Source organism: Kryptolebias marmoratus, linkage group LG18 (assembly GCF_001649575.2).
Source record: "Kryptolebias marmoratus isolate JLee-2015 linkage group LG18, ASM164957v2, whole genome shotgun sequence".
Lineage (NCBI taxonomy): Eukaryota > Metazoa > Chordata > Actinopteri > Cyprinodontiformes > Rivulidae > Kryptolebias > Kryptolebias marmoratus.
In genome coordinates this window covers 15384750-15402455 of record NC_051447.1, presented here as the reverse complement: position 1 = coordinate 15402455, position 17706 = coordinate 15384750, and the positions used below count along the sequence as shown (strand labels likewise).

The 17706-nt window shown below is 40.4% G+C and overlaps 1 long non-coding RNA gene across 1 annotated transcript in view; it reads right to left on the bottom strand.

Annotated features, from left to right (window-relative positions):
* LOC112450785 overlaps positions 1-16831 on the bottom strand; it is a 241257-nt gene extending 224426 nt beyond the window's left edge. Inside the window, exons 1-2 of the long non-coding RNA XR_003039481.2 lie at positions 16446-16831; positions 9590-9742 (exon numbers count right to left, since the gene is read on the bottom strand). This is a non-coding gene — a long non-coding RNA (uncharacterized LOC112450785). The remainder of the gene's footprint in view (positions 1-9589; positions 9743-16445) is intronic.
* Positions 16832-17706: the final 875 nt, after the last annotated feature.

Genomic DNA, 17706 nt, shown 5'->3' with positions numbered 1-17706 from the left:
TTTAATTCCTCGACCACAATTAGATTTTGTGAGTGGAAATGGCAACAAGCATCCAAAGGCCTGCTGGTACAGCAGCAGGGTTCACAGACAAATGTGCCGTTTGTGCCTGCATATGGCATGTTACTTTCAGACATGATGCCTTCAGTGAAACGGAAATAAAGCCAAGTGAGGGAAGAAGAAAGGGCTTTTGGTGCAAAGCAAAGGTGAGATTAGGAAGTAAAGGTGTGTAAAATCCTGAGATCAGGAAGAAAAGACCTCGTGCTTACCTTTTGATTATCCTCGGTTCTTTGCATGCCCATTTTCTGATACAATCTTTTAGCTCTGCAGTGTTTTTTTACATGTAGTATTGGTGATAGAAACCTGTGGGAAACCATCTTTAATGTCACGCCTCTGCAATATAAATCGGTCTTGTACTTTGCGAGTGAACGCAGCTAAATTTAGGAAGCATGTCTTTTTCACGTGATTAAACAATGAGCACATCATTTTATACAGGTAAGCATCTCTGCAGAGAAACACGCATGTCGTCCTGAGCACACCACATTTGGCACCAGATTCTACTCTGCAGTCTGATGCCAGAGTTGTTTACTGAATATCTTAGGAGTTTGACACAGTTTGGATGGAAGACATGCTTAAAGTTCAAGCATGATTCCTCTGGGATGGGGGAGGGGGGGTAAGATTATGAGAAAATGATGAAAAACTGAGTAACATGCTGCAGGAAGGCAGTACTTTGGCTGTGTTTCAATATAAGTAGGGAGAAAAAGAAAGACTTCAATCAAGATGTCTGAAGTGGGTCCAATGATGGAGAAGGAAAAAATAAATAAAAAACTGCACTGAGCTGAATTTGACACCGATTGCATGCAATTGCACCTAAACAACAAAAAAATAATATGAGAGGTTGGACAAAAATGTGCCAAATGAGGCAAATTCATTGTCTGCCTAGATCCAGCATAATTAGCCTCGGCTGCAGACTGTCAGTGCCTCCGCCTGAGAGAAGCAGAGGTGCACTAAAGAGAAGCCAGTGTGCCATCTCATGTGTGAGAACAAAACCAGGGGGTAGAATCCATCTTTTGTTCTCCTCCAGGCAGAAAGCTGGCTATTCCCACATGAGGCCACCTCTCATCACGGCACATATCACAGACGCCCCTCGGATGATCGCAGAGACCACACTCCCCCCTCTGGGATTTGTCTTTAATTCACCTCCAAATCTGCTTGGAAGCAAGCGCACATAAAACTAAATTTCTCAACATGTCCAACAGTCGGAGTAAATCACAGTTAAACAGGCTCGTCACTGAGCCATGCATATTTTTACAAGATTTGTCACTTGCGCTCAAGTACGAATGATGTTTATGAAGCATAAATACAGACTTGGCCATGAAATACCACAAGTGCCTCATGGGCACCATAAAGCAGCAGTTAGTTTGGTTAGTTTGCACTCACACTTCCTGTCAGGGAAGCCCCAGCACACACAAATAATCCTGAGAACGTTTCAGTCACAGCCTACTGTACAGCATCCATGCCTAGGCTCTCGGGGTAATATTGCTTCACAATAGCATTACCAGGGCGCAAGATGGTGGGCAGGATGTTTTCTTTTGTGGACCTGCCAAGAGATGTCACTGTGCTATCAGTATCAATTGGACCCCTCGTGCCGTCTCACATTGTGGCTTGTTGTTGCAAGCCTGCCAACGCTCGGGTGCATTAGCTTCATCACTCGCTGCAATCATCAAGACCGGAGAGCTGCATGAAAGAACAGCCGGTACACGCAATTTTTCAGGGGAGAGACTTTCAGTCAACCATTAAATGTCCACACACAATCTCAATCTGACAAGTAAAAGATGAAATCATCATGGAATACCATCTCAAAACAAGACATTTGTCATATTTAGCATGAAACACTCTTAAGACAACAGGTTGGGATCTTTTATTTTACAAATCCACTATGCTTCTGCAACACACAACTTTTTAAGCAACTGATACAAACTGGTTTCTAGCTAAGCATCAGATCAGCACAGAGTTAATTTCACTGCTATTTAGATTAAATTTATCCAAATAGAAAGAAGCCAAAGCCACAAAGCTTCCTCAACTCACTCTTCATAGTCCATGGCCTTATTGAACAGGAGCCAGAGGGCAGGTTGGTGTTTATATGAAGGCTAATTAGATTAGTTTGTACCAAGTACCAAATCAATTCAATGACTGTGACACCAGTCCAAGGGCACACCCATCTCTGTTACTGATAACCAACACAGGACTTAAACATGTCTTGAGTCACCGTTGATCACGAGGTCGGAGAAGTGCATCTTATTTATTGGATTATTCTCAATTCTGTGTCCATTCATTTTCTTCTGCCCATCTGTAGTCAAATTGTGGAGGCAACAGATCTAAGGGAGAAACCCAGACATCCCTTTGCCCAGTGACTCTCCAGCTTCTGGGGAACCGCACAGCTTTCCCAGACCCGAAAAGATATACAACCCCTCTATCAAGTTCTGGGTCTTCCCTTGGGTCCCCTCCCAGAAGGATGCGTGTGAAGCACCTTTAAAAAGGGGAGGTGATCAGGAAGCATCCAAACTAGATGCCTGAATCACCTCAGCTGACTCCTTTAGGTGCAGAAGAGCAGAAACTGCAGATGACAGAGCTCACTTCATCTGTAAGACCGAGCCCGATAACTCTACAGAGGAAACTTCATTTCAGCCGCTTGTATCTGGGATCTTGTTCTTTCAGTCATGATTCATACCTCACAACCATGGATGAAGGTTGGAACATCAAAAAACCAATGATTTGAGGACCTCTTCATCATGGACCATAGCTACATCCTTATTACTGCAAACAAAACCCCAGATCTATCTCAGGCTCCATCCTACCACATCTCGTAAACAAGACTCCCCAATATTTGAACTCTTTAGCTTTAGGAAAAGACTCATCCTAGATGGAGCATTCCACTATTTTTGGTTGAGAACCAACAGCGTCCATTTGCCTTTAAAGCATTCTACTTTTTAGGAATTGTCTCATTTATAGGATATGAAACCAAAGCAAGAGATTATAAGAACATCAACCTTTGCATAAAGGTATGAAAAAGTGACAGTTTGCCAATGCTAGGAAAGGAAAATATACTTTCATACGGCTTGTCTTAAAACAAAACTATGAAAACAGTAAATGGCTTTAATTATAACTGAAGATACTTTATAGCTAGACTGCCTTAACCTCAGATTAGGGACTAAATAAATCTGACTATCTAAGCAAACATTAGGTGCACATTTATACTTCCAGAAGGTTTTTTCTCAAGCTGATGGAATTTAAAAAACTAGAGGCTGTGGAAACAAAAAAAGAAAAGCTTAAAATGAAACCACAAGACAAAACAGCAACCCAACCATTAGAAGCCGAAAGATCCTCCAGTCTTACTGGGAAGCTTGCTGTACTGTAAATATGTCCCTCTTGGTGGGAATCAGTGTAAAAGGCAGCTAGCAGCTGGTGCTTAGCGGGGTCCTGCTGGCCCAAGCCAACAGCCGCCTCAGCTCACTGATGAAGACAGATGGATTGGGCCACAGCCCCGACGCAGGAAACACACCCCCGAGTCGGCAGATTAGAGCCAAGCATCCGATGAAGCTCCGATAGCCCACTGAGGGAGAGACAGCAGACCAGGCAGAGAATAATGTTCGGTACGCAGGCGCCTCTTTACGTGAACCTTTGAACCAAGGAATGATACCGAATAAGGTCAGCTGAATGTTAATGGTTGAGTGAAATGATGCAAGAATGCGTGGCTATTGGTGGAAATTTTTAAAAATGTTTCACATGTTATCGTCACTCAGAAATCCCACACAGACCAGTGAGTTTCATCCCATTACAAAAGCTTCAAGTTCAAGTAAGGTCCCAGTGAAAAATGCTTCGTCCCTAAAGTGAGCCACAGGCACATCTCAAGAGCAACATAAGTGCATTAACATACCAGCCTGGTGGTGGATATTGATGCACAAGAGGGAGACAAATAGAAACTAGCAAGGAACCAGAAAATACACTATGGACAGCAAAAAAAAAAAAAAGGAAATAAATACTAACACAAAGACAATCTAACAAGAGGTGAGCAAAATTAGATAAAATAAAACATGCACAAGATGTTTTGAAATGAAAACAGAAAGTGATGAAGCACAAACCTAAAGTCATGTCACACGTGTCACCTGACAACGGGAACAAAAAGGAACGCAAATGAGAGCAGCCCGGGTCTATGTCAACCAGCAACTCCCCAGAGTCGTTCCTAATTTATGGAGGAATGTTTGTTCTTCATTCTTCATTTCCTTGTGTATTTTAAGGCCCATAAAATATGCAGCAAGATTTTTTGCATAATGTTCCTCTTCAAAGAGATCTTTGTTTCCTATAAATGTATACACTTGGTGAATGACACTGTTGTAAGTCACCCTGAAAGCTGTTGAACTGAGGAGGAGCTCTATAGAACGATGTTCAGATCCAACATATGCTTCATCTATAGATATATAGATCTATAGATTTCACTGTTAATTTCATTTCACTGTTAATTTCCTAAATTTATATTGATGCAATTCAAATTAGAATATTCCTAAAAGAATCAAGTCTTTTACCATTGTAATTTTAGAAAAATACTCAAATCTTCCAAATTCACACTTATACAGATTTAATTTAAGAGGCCAGACAAACAATTCAAAACAGAGGTCTGAAACTATTCCTGTCTATTGAAGTGAAGATTGAAAATCATTAAGGCGCATGTATAAAACATCTCTGAATTAGCCAATTAGACAAGCCTTTGCAAGATGCCGTATGAGAAGGTTCTCTCCCTTTGGGTTGCTGCTAAAGAGAAGCTCAGGGATGGTGGAATTAGTTTTGTCTGCAGGCTGGATCTGAGCTCTGACCTCAACTTTAACCTTTCAGATTGATCTGGTATTGGAACAGACAGCCCACACATCTCGTTGCATTCATGTACAATATGTTCAAACTTTTCATTACAACTGGCTGTGCTGCTCTGAGCGAAACACCTCAACACTGTCTGACAATGTTTTATGCAACTTTAGTCAGACTAAATGGTCTGGACAAAGTGCCATGCATTAACTCAAAAAAAAAAATAAAATCCAATATGACACCTTATTGCAGAACTCCAGAACAATCTAAAGCTTTTTCATTAAGAAAAAGCATTAAACTTTCAGTATCCACTGAGGCAAATTCTATGTGGATTGCTAACATTAAACCTTGAAGCATTTTAGGCACATAAACCAAGTGGGATGAGCGATAAGAAACACAGAAAACAGCATATATTGCATATTTAACATTCATAGAAACAATCTGGTTGAAGCACCTCCAGCAAAAATCAGATTCCTAACCAGCATGTTGGCCAGAGCCTGAGCTAATGAGAGCAGCTGTAGTCCTGGGAGGAAGCTTTATTGATCCGTAAATCCTTTACTAGATGTGCTACAGTTGGCTCATGTGCACCCACTGAACGACAGTGGGAATAAAAGCATAATTAAGATCACAGAACATAAACAGGTATAATCACAAGTTTCAGATAGGAGGCCATATTAAATCATCTGTTCCCCAGGTCTTAAATGAGTTAAATGCAACCTCAGATAATTAGTAAGAAGCTGCAGTTCACTGTCATTATTCACCAAATGTCAAGGTAAAAGGCTGAACAAAACAAAAAAAAAAAAAAAAAAAAAAAAAAAACTAAGCATATCCTTCCTGGTTTCATCAAATATTCCCCAAGCACCTCGCATGCCGAAGTTTAAAACAAAGATCTCAGGTGAGTTGTTAGGTTGAAGTATGTGTTGTGGATGACTCAGCTATAACCACAGCAGATTTTAGCTCAACGTAAGTGAAATTGTTTGAGTTGTAACCATTTTTGTGTTTGCCAAGTTGAACTGGGTAGAGTACAAAAAGGTAATTAGTTGTAGACGTGCATCCAGAGTTCCATTAAAATCCATCAAGTGGTTCATGAGATTCTCCAGACAGACAAATGAACACAACAACAGGCAATTACACGATTGCCCACCGTTCATTCAGCAGCCAGTAATTAAGGTGGTAGGTTGCAGCCAGATGCAGCTAATTAATTATATTTAACTGATCAGCAGATGGGAGCACTTTTATAAAAACAGAAGTTTTGGCAGCTTTCTGTTTTGGAGCTTTCATGTCCGAGTTACAACAAAGTAATTGATGAAAAGACATCAGCAGTGACCTTAGAAAAGCACATTTTGCTGCCAAATAATCTGCATAGGGTTGTAAAAGGTAATTTCTAAACTATTTGGAGTCCATTATTCCACTGAAAAGAATTATTTCCAAGCATAAAACAAACATTCAAAAGGCATAACTTTCCAGGAGTCAACATCCCAGCTGGGTCACCCGACAGCAGGATGTGCAAAGTTTAGAAAAAGGTACGGAAAAAAAAATAAAATTATAATAACAGAGCTGACTCTCAATACAGGGTGTTTGTGGTAAAGGTTTCGCACCAGTAGAGTTGGAAAGAAAGCATCAAGTATGGTTTGGAAATGTTGCCAGGAGGGTTTTTTTGTTGTTGGTTTGCTTGTTTGTTTTTCCAAAAATCATAGCTGCACAAGTTAGAGGGGGAAAGAAAGAAAGAAAAAAAACAGTTGGTTTGCATCCAAACAACTTGTGGAAAAATTTACTTTTGACAAATAAGAACCAAAATAAAACTTTTCCAGCACCAGATATAAAACCAATAAAGAATTTGTAGCAGTAGATACAATTCATTTTTCAAGCTGAGCTTATTTGAAAAGACGTGGTCAAAAACGGTAAAAAGTGATGCACTACAGGACACCTGTAACTGCTGATTCAGCATCGTTTCAGCAACTATTTCTGCCATTTCAACCATCAAAAGTATTCGCCATGACTATTAGTATTTGTAATCTCTATACTTTTTTTTTTAAATATTTAAATTTGACAAAGAATAAAGTACATTGAGAGCTTTTAATTTCTTTCAAAAACAATGTTCTCTGAAATCTACTTTTGCTGTATTTTTGTCTTTATGCTCATTTTAGCCACATGTAGCCTTAAGCTCCAGTTCTGCTGATTGTAGCTTCTTGCTGCTCGTTTTAACATCTCGGATCATTCCTTCTTCACTGGACTTCAGCAGTCATTCAGCACTCAGCCTTTTCTGAGCGCTGACTGCAGCACGGATGATAACTTCTCAGTCTGCCTCTTTAACAGACTGCACTCTACAAACAGACTCGCCGGCCTTCTCACCTCAACAACGACAAAGCTGCACGGAGCTTGTTCCACAAACAAAATTAACATATTATAATACTTCACCAATTACGTTTATATCCAAGTCATGCTCATTTCATGCATGTTAAGGAGAGCAGACTTCCTGCACACCAGTTAACAGATTTATAACGTGCTGAAACTAAGCCTTTAATACAACAAGCACCTAAAGCAATTAAGTCTTTTTTTTTAGTGCAACTGAAATAAAAGTTGTGTTTTTAAATAGTTCTCTTGTACAGTTTGCTTCTGCAGTTTAGTGGGATTAACTAACAGTGATTAAATAAAGCTATGGGATAGATTTACTAACCGGAGCAGTTTAGCATCTGGTTGTAAATCATAAATAGCACCTATGGGAGCGTCACCTCCAAATACAGGTGCAGCTCATTTCAATAATGACCAAAGTATACTTCCAGGAGCAGCTTAAATTAGTGCAGAGTTGCAAACAGCCCGACTTGTAAATAATGAGGACCCTGTAATTTATTAATGAGCAACACGGATTGTTGCTGCAAAACAGGCTAGAAGCACAAAGCTGAACGCCTGAGGAGACGGAAGCTGGGCCTCTTTGGCAAATGCACTCCTACATTCATATGGAAATTATGACAAAAAACACGATTTACAGTTACAATATTTTGTTTTTATGGTTCAGAACTAACACTCAAAAGGGAGAAAGAATCATTAAAACCTAGTTTTATCCAGAATTTAGCCAATGGACATCAATAGTGTACAAGTTTCACACACACACACACACTTATGCTCTACAAGCCAGTGCAGGAAAAAAAAAATCTTAATGCAAAACTAGTACATAAACTGTGTGCAGCAGGTAATGCACAATTATGTTTTTATTTAAAGGAATCACAATTTCTCTAATAAATGAGCTGTATTGGCAGTTTTATATCTTTTTTGGCATTTCAAATCCATTAACATGAGTGAAAATCTTCTTTCACACACTTTTTGCAGTAATAATTAGCCAAGATATTATCTTTTTCTGATATGAAAAACAAACAAAAAAAACATGAGCACAACTGCCAGCGACGTTCGAGCCTCAAACCTTACTGAATCAATCTGCATGCCTTATATACAAACAACGAGCCTTCTGTGGCACTCGGAAGGAAAACTACACCTAATAATCAATAAGGTGAGGTGCAAAAATCATTGTTTCAAAGTTATGCAAACTTTATTTTAAGCTGCATGTGAATAATTAATACAGTTTGCCACAGGTACAAAGTGACTGCTAAAGCCCTGGGTGTAAACAAGCAGCTTTTTTGTTCCGTTAAGTTTTAATAAAGGCTGGTTTTGCATCAGCACCGAGTCGGGAGCATTTCCAAAAACACATCCTGTATGATGCACTTCTTAAACTTTTGAACTGCTCCATCAAACGTGCCAACATGAAATTCGTTGTGAACGAAGCCCGAGGATTAACATTCAAATCCTCCACGACGAGTGCCTAACGCCGCAGGTCCGGACACCGCGTTTACTTCCGGAACTTTCGCTCTCTGCCTGCCTTTGTTTAGTTTTGCCCCATCCAAGTAGAATAAAAAGTTAATAGGAGAGGAGCCTCGGGGAGCAGATGAGAAAACAGTAGTCACGAATCGAGCCTCATACAATTTGATGACACGAGCAGAAAAATCAATAGGGATTCATTGTGAGAAAGCCCCTCAGAGCTCCGCTGGCAGAACAAAAGAACATTTTGCTGCTGTCGAGCTGAGGCGGTAATAGCACGGCGAAGTTATTCTCTTGGAGGAATCAAACCATGCGTGTTGAAGCGGTGCATAATCCTTCCCATGGCTAACACCCATCAACACCCCTTCATCACATATACAGGCACTGGATTCTGACAGCGTTCTTTTAATACACCATTAACAATTTGTGGGCAGCTGGAAACGAGACGGAAAATTATAAGTTTGCAGAAACTAAAGTGCTCCGCTGTTCATCTGGCAAAATGTTTGACCAAATACACTCAACCCTTAACAGGATTAATTTAACACAACTTGATTGGCCGGTTGGCTGTTTTCACGATGAAGTAAACTTTTGAAATGAGCCTGAGAACGACTCTTTCTGGCTTCTCCTCTGCCCTGACTTTCAACCCCGAGCCGCTTTTTATCTCGGCAGTCGCACTTTCTGGGGACAGCGCTTCAAAAAAAAAAAAAAAAAAATCTCACCTGACCTCATGTTTATTCGTGTGTGTAGGAGAAGCAAGAGGGGCGCCCCCCCCCCTCCCCCTCCCAGCCCAACTTGGCCAGGCAGAACTAAGGCGATCACCCAAGAGAAGGCAGACAGCGAGAGGCGAACATTTAATTTAATACACACCCCGTGGAGGATGAGAAACTGGTGACAGCGGGGGGTTAGATAAGGCCAAAAAGGGTACCTTTTAACACGGCTGGTCTGATGCAAGCCGTGATGCAGCTGGCCCCTGGTCCTGTTGGGTAGACGGCTGAATCGCATGGAGGCAGAGATTGAAAACCTTTGGCAGGCACAGTAAACAGAGGTTGCCGTTTCTTGACCTTTGGAAGATGACTCACTAAAATAAAAAAGAGATAGCATATGATAATGAGAGATATGGAGTTGTGTGGGCTTCGGCTCGATAATCTCAACAGGCATGAAGGATGGACATAAACGGCTCAACTATTCTGAAAATTCTTTACTGAAAATGCTTCGACGCAGCAAACACAGAAACCAGACAGGTTTTTACATCTTAAATAGCCCTAAATCTGAAAAAGAGTAAAGTTAATGACTGCCTAATACAAGTATTTAAATTCAAATTGTTTAAAATTGAGCACATGTTCAGTTTTGATCCAAATCATTGAAGCAAAAAGCGTTGTTGGACCAAATTCAGAAACATATTGCTCCACCACACTTCTACGATGGTTTTAATAAAAGCCATTCTGTACCATTTTTACAACCTTGTTACTTGTATATTAACAAATAAATAATATCTGGTCAAAAATATTCAGAGTGCTAAGAGTGGAAAACCTCTAATTCTTATGATGTGAGGCTGAGTAAATTATTAAAGACATATCTTAAACATTTCCTCTGACCTTCAGGTCCTCAACAGGGTCAATGATTATTTGAGGTATATTTTCAAAAATCTAATCTGAATTTCTTTTTAAAACTTGAGAAAAATGATTGGGCTGTTGATGTGAAAATCCAAACTCCTTTGTTTCTTTTTATACACAGCTTCAGTTTAGATGTCCGCCTTGCCAGAAAATGGACAAATCACACTTTAGTTAAAGGCTTGACATTCGCCTCATCGTGGAAAGCCACCTCAGCCCGGTCGCTCTGTCAGCGTGGCGTTGGCTCAGTGGGAGGACGATGAAATGTTTCTCCAGCATTTGCCATGTAGGGATGTCGTTTCGCTCATTTTATGGGAATTGGGGAGAGACGGGAGCAACAATAAAGATGAAATACAGTTTAGCGTTTGCCATTTTTCTAAAGCACTACCATACTTAGGAAAAGACACGGAGGCTCAGCTTCCCTTCGGTCTACAGGAGGAAATGCCACTGATTCTCTGTAGTCTTGACAGAATGGTCACAGTTTCCTATAAAAATAAAAGATGCCTTCATTACACAATCGACTTATTAACTTGACACCAAATATTTCTCCCTACTGGCATTTTGCTTGTGCAATTTTTACTTTGTGTCGATAAAGAGTGGGTATTTATAGATCATCTTAACTGTATAACATTGAATGGCGTTTCAATATATTAAAGATATTTTGCAGAGAAAAGTTTGGTTTTCACCTCAGACTTAAGAGCTGCAAGAAACAAGAACCTTTCAGAAAGGCTCACACATGTGGCCTCCAAGTTTGGAAAGAAACTCTTCAGAACTTTGTTTTAGCATTTTAAATATTGCAATTATTTAAAAGGTTTTGTTCAAATACAGCAGAGTACATTTCAGGGATTGAACCTTCAGAGAGATTAAAAAAGCAACATCCCTCCACCTGAGAGATTAAACTGTACCTTCACAATAATCCTTTTAAAAACGGTGACTAAAAAAGTAAAAAGGTACAATTGAGGGATATGTTCATGTTGGCTTATGCTTGGATCTGAACCTGAAGCAGTTTAAGATCAGGAATCAACACTTTTAAAGAACAAGTCTGGAAAAACAAACTTATTTGTATGAACTGAATATGAAAGCACATTGAAGAGCCCATACTGAGTCACAAGTAATCCCATCCAATGATTTTATTCATTTATTTTTGTAAAATTGTTCTTCATTTGGTCTGAAGAGAATTTAAAAAACGGCACATGCGCTTTTCAGAAAAAGACTATTTTAATAAGAGCCAAATTCGCTTGCACTGCTAAAACGGTTGAGTGGTTCTGTTGCGTACAGTTTAGAAGTGGGAGAAATAATCCTGGCCAGATTAGTTCAACTACAAAGTGTGATAATGTTAACATTTCACAGAGTCGAGTGACATTTTCATCCGGATTGATGCCTCAGAAAAGGAATTTTACACCTTCCTGGTGAAGTTTTACATAAAATGCTGCATAAATATGTACAGTAAGTTTCTTCCAACAAAAAACAAACAAAAAGAGACACTCGTTTCCCTGCTCTGTTTTTGTCTCGCGCTCCTGAGTATGCAAAGCATTCAAAACTAACAGTTGACTTCCAATTCAGCTGAGGCAATAGTCCTCTTCTGAGGATGGCACAAATCAAAAAACTTCAACTTGCACTCATCTCACCACTAGAAACAAAAAGAAAGGGAAATCTTTGAAGCTTGCGGGTGAAAATCTCTTATAAAACTACTGAACGTCACAAAGCGGATGCAGGAGTGGAGCGTAGAGATAAAACATGCCATCCATTCTTGCGAGCTTCCTTTTTTTTTCTGCTCCCTGCAGAGCTCCTCCAGCTTCACCTCTCCCTGGAGACGATCGCTGAGCGAGACAAACACCTTTGCTTTCTCTGCGGCTGTGTGTTCTCCTAAATATGCTGCGGGCAACTTTAAATTGATACCTCGCACTGCCTCCCCTTACTTGATAATTATACATCATCACCCATGAATGCTTTAAGTGGAGAATGTTTAACACTTGTATAATAAACAGCTGCAAAAGACCTCATGCAGGGTAATGAATGCCGCTTCTATTAAAAATGTGCTGAATGGATTTACATTTACAGGAACCACTGCAGGTTTGTATTATTTACATTCTGTAATAGTTCTGCTATTGTATGGAAGCTAGTGCCATATGTCATCGCCTGGAATCAGCAAATGATTGTCATTTTTCTAAGTTTCTTTTGCATTTTTGCGATTGTCTGGCACTAGTTGGAGACAAAATTGCTCATTTTCGGTTGGGAACACCAGATAAACTCCTGGCTAAAGTTAGGCCAAAAATCACTGGAAATTTGCAAACATTTTGGCAAAAGAATGGCTCTAAAAATGACAGAAATTAAACTGAAGAGGGTTCCAAACATCTGCAGCAACTGTGGCTGTGTTATAACTGTTAACTCCATCATGGTCACCATACAGTGGGGGACAGCTAAGTGTTTTTACATTTCAAAGATTACTACTAATCATCATCATCAGGGGCCAAGTATTCACAGTGAGAGCTTACAAAAACACCAACAAGATACGATGGAATACACACTTGGATCTGAGGTTTAACTGGTTTTAGCAGAGAAAATAAAATGTCCTCGTAGCGCTCATAACATCTGTTTCAGCACATCTGATCCAATGAAAAAGTATTTTAACACAAGCATGGATTGCAGCTGTAACTACATCACAACCTTGAGTTTACTAAAAACATGAAGTCCCCAAAATATTTCTGTACAGAACAACTTATTTTAGAGTTGTGCAAATAATCAAACCAACAGCATTCAAACTGTTGAGTTATGGCTCGTTTTAAATTGTGATTTAGCCTCCAACTTATCTTTAACATGTTTCATATTTAGACTTAAACATCTTAAATAGCTTCAGTTCCCAAATTTCTAATGAAGCTCCGAAAGGGGGACGAGATGTTTTGTATTTAAAGACCTCTCGATAATTCTAGGCATTTTCAACGGGTCTGAAAACGTCAACACTGAGCTGCAGAGATTAGCGTTAGCCACCGTTAGCTTGCTGTGCGAGCTCAGGCCACAGTCCGCCACATTTACTGAACCGTGTGGCAAGTTTCCAGGGCACACGAGCGCATTAATAGTTGCAGGTAAATTCAAAAAAGCTTAAAAAATAAATAAAATAACTGGACTTCTATTCTGTAGTTGAAGACGTTTTGCTTCTCATCCGAGGAGCTTTCTCAGATCAGAAATAGAGAGTGTGGAGTTGAGCTTTTAAAGCTGAGATGTGATGGAAGCTGGATTGCTTGCAGATCGTTCTCCCCCTCCTAACAACAGAGGCTCATTAGGGTCCTTGTTTGTCTGACTCACTGATAGGGCCACTCTTGTCACATGAGTGCAGGTGTTGATTGGAGTGAAACTGACTGGGGATCAGGCCTAAAGCTCCATTATATGTTTTTGAAAGCTGGAATCTGAGACCTCCTCCTCTGTTTAAAGTTGGTTTCTCCCTTTTGACATAGATGGCTTCTTTTACCCCCCTTTGCAAGCAATCCAGCTTATATCACATCTCAGCTTTACTCTCCATTTCTGAATTAAGAAAGCTCCTCGGATGCGAAGCGAAACGTCTTCAACTACAGAATAGAAGTCCAGTTGTTTTTGATTTTTTCACCTTTTTAGAATTTACCATGGCCTGGATGACTGAGAATCTACACCAGCTGCAGGGAAAATTCCAACCACCACTACAAAATGGCTGACTATATATAAAAACGTGCCACGTAGTGAATAAGTGGACGATTTGAACACAGCCTGTGACTATTCTGAAGACGTTCAAAACCCCTTTGACCCACGTGAGGAAACGGTCAAACATTTCAGAAACTCCCTCAGGAGTCATTCGCAATTTTTCCACCAGCCTCTTTGAGACGCTAGCTTGAAGCAGCTCCTTTGTCAATAAAAATAGGCAAACAAAAGTTGGCGGCGGAGGCGACCAGGTCTGCTGAAGAGCGGGGGGCACGTCTGGCCAGCCTGCTGCAAGGAGACTCTGAGATTAGCAGGAAACTCATTCCTGACACCGTAATTGCTGTCGAATTAGAGCCACAACCACCAACAATTATGATGAGTGCTGACAGGTGAAGTGCGTTCATCTCTTCATCACTCCGTCCACACACACACGGTGTTTATAAGCAAGTGAGAAATTTGCAATTGTTCAAGGTCTTTTGGTCAAGCAGCACAGTTCCATCAACACACAATTGTTGTGCTGATTATACAGCGAGAGCCAGTTCAACTTCGGCGGTGGGATAATTACATGCTTCGTGATAAACAAGAAACCTGCTCCCTTGTGTTTAAATGCGTCTTCTGTTGGCACACGCCAGGAACTCCTCCACGGCCTCCAAACCACGAGAGCCAGAAGATTTCCCGCCTGCTCTCACCAAGTTGTTGTGCAATAAAACATTTGTTCATCAAAAAAAAAAAAAGTTGAAATTTAGACATCTTCCAGGTTATTTGATTCCATTTTTTTTTTGTGCTGCTCATGTTTATGGAAACCATCTGGGTCTCCGGTTGGAAAAAGATCCTGACGTTCAGACTTTGTTCAGTGCGAGGAGAAACAGTGTTTAACCTACGCAAACAGTTTCCCCGTGAAGGAGGGGCTCTGAGGCTTCCCATTGTTTGCTTGTGAAATTAGTTTCTAAAAGCAACTTTGGGTCCCCGAACCGCGGAGGGGTGCCAAAGATCACAGGACGCCGGCGAGGCTTCTCTGCACAGAGGGCACCAAAAAGGAGATTTGAATATGTTTGAAGGAACACACTTGTGCGATTATCAAAAAGCCAGCGTGAGGATGAAGGGGAAAAAACGCTGCTGTTACTGAGGTCGTTTGATAAGTGCGTGCTTTTTAGACATCAACAAGCTTGCACGAAAAAGCCGATGGATTTTCAAATCAAACGGCATATCTTGTGTAAATATTCGCTCTGCTGAGACCAACAAGCGAATGCATCAAGCTTCCTGCCGTGTAAAGATGCTTTTTGTACTCAAACCAGTTGAAAGAAGAACGTCAGAAAGGTACAACTGCTTCCACTGAACGTTAAACAATCCCAAAGCAGAAAAAAATGAAGTCTTCTTATACCGTTGATGTGTACTTGTTGAAGAAGTCATACAGCCTCGAGGACATGGGATACCTTGACTGATTAGGCTTCAAATATTTAAGAGAAGGGAGAAAAAAATAAGTTTTGAATTGTCAGAACACACTGTCACCCAGAATACCCAACACACAATCTATCTCTTATTTTAAAAATGCACCTGTCAGAAAAATTCAGCTCCTTTTTGGCAAACAAAACAAAAACAAAAAAAATCACTACCACAAGCATCACAAACATCTCATCTCTGGAAAAATCCAAGTTTGATATTTGATATAAAAGACAGTTACTGTCCTTTTTGTGTCTCCAACTATAAGGCACACAGAGATAAACTCCAGCTAAAACCAAAATGGACGCCGACACCACAGAAGCTAACCTTCAGTGCAGCACCTACAGCTAGCTTTATTAAGTAGTTTACTTCTAGGTCTGGTTAAGACCAACGACTTTAATAACATATTACTCTAAAATTCATTGGAGCCACATGAAACGACATCACCTTGACATTATTTCGTTGACAATAGGACATTTTTGGTAAGAATACAGCCAGGCTACAAAAATCAGTCGGCCCTAAAATTGAATCTTCCCAGTTTTGTAAAGGGTACGTCTACCATTCACCAAAAAAAACCTGCACTTTATTAAACTTTTACTGCCAGTTTTTAATGACAAGCGTGCCCACTATGCTAGCAGTGCTAAACCTTGTGTTAGCTTGCTAAATAGTGCATTATATTAGCATTAGCTTAGTGTGTTAGCATGTGCTTGGTGGCATATTTAGGCAAGATTTTGGGGGAATTTCCTACATTTTTAATGCCAAATCATCCCTTTTTATTCTTAGTCACTGTAGCTTAAAGATAAAATATCTAAACCTTTTTTTGCTATTAATTTTTGTTGTGCAACTAACTGCAAACCATCCTAACTTTCAGATAACTCAGTTGAATACAGAAATAATTGGAGCTACTATGCGTTTTGTCTAAAATTCTGTTTTAACTAACAAATAGAAAGTCATGTTCAATTAAAAAAAAAAGAAACCAAAATATTAAATTCAGAACAGTGGAGCAGTTAGTTGCCTAAAAGACTAAACCTACCACAGGAGACAAAGAGCTTTTGGGCTTACCTGAGCAGCTCTTAATAGTTTAAAATCCATAAAACAGGTACAGGTCCGTGGCGGCAGGGCAGCAAATGGTTTACGGTGTGCTTAGCAATTCCAAATACACTTTTAATGACATTAATTTCCTAATACAAACAGGGATAAATGTGGCTGAAGGGCTGGCAGCAGCTTGAGGACCAGGGGAGCTCACAGCTGCTCGCATCGTTAGTTTAACCAGCAGCACCTGTGCATCTCAAAATGTCTGCTTCCTCTTCAGCTTTAAAAGCTTTAGAAATCTCCTCATAAGGAACATTTCCCCCCCCCCCCTTAATTTCTGCTTTTGATACTGATTTGCAGTTCTTTAAGCACACTTCTGAAGAGTCGTGGTAAAGGAGTGTGGTTTGAACTCCAGGTGGTGGAAATTAGCACCGGCCACCGGCGGGTGAATTTGAATTTGATCAACACACACGCCACTGTGGCGGGTTGGCAATTTGAACAGAAAAGGTGTTATTTGTCCTCTTGACATATAGGGGGCAGCAATGTGCTCGAGTTGCTGCTGTTTCGTCGAGCCCTGTTCCCCCATCAGATACAGTTCCCCCTGCGTCTCCGTAAATAATGACTTATCTATTAACAGAATTGTTTAGAGGGGCAAATATTTCTCATTAAAAAAACATCATTCTTTTAAAAATAAAATGTGCTAATAATATCATAATACAGAGAAATTAAACACAGTTAAGGAGTTGTTGGTAAATTATTTTTGTCCTATGTTTTAGAGGGGGAACCGATTATTTCAGACAGCTGAAATATTTGGTTCCCCCCTGGTAACTTTTGCAAAAAAAGAACAAATGTCTCCAGATTCACAGGACTTGTTGTCCATGATGAGAGGAATAAACACAGTTAAAGACTTGTTGGTAAATTAACTGGTTGTTGTTGGATAATTAATGATCTAAATAACATTCAACCCGAATGCCTCCCGTCCCGATGAGCATTCGGGACGGGAGGCTCGGCTGAAGCTAAGCTAGCTGCACATCCACCCATTCTGCCACAACCTCCAGCAAAGCTAACGGAGCTACAATCACCAACGGTGTGCACGGACGCCTGTTAGACGGGATAATTCACGGTTATCTGAGGGATGGAAGCATGACAGCTTGAGGGGGGGGAGGGGGGGTCATTTATCAAGCTGCTTCGAGCAATGAATGACCCGACTGACAGAAAGAGCTAACGGGGAGCATCCTGCTGAGAGCCGATCATGGGCTGCAGCTGTCATCTGCCTCAACCCTCCCGGCTA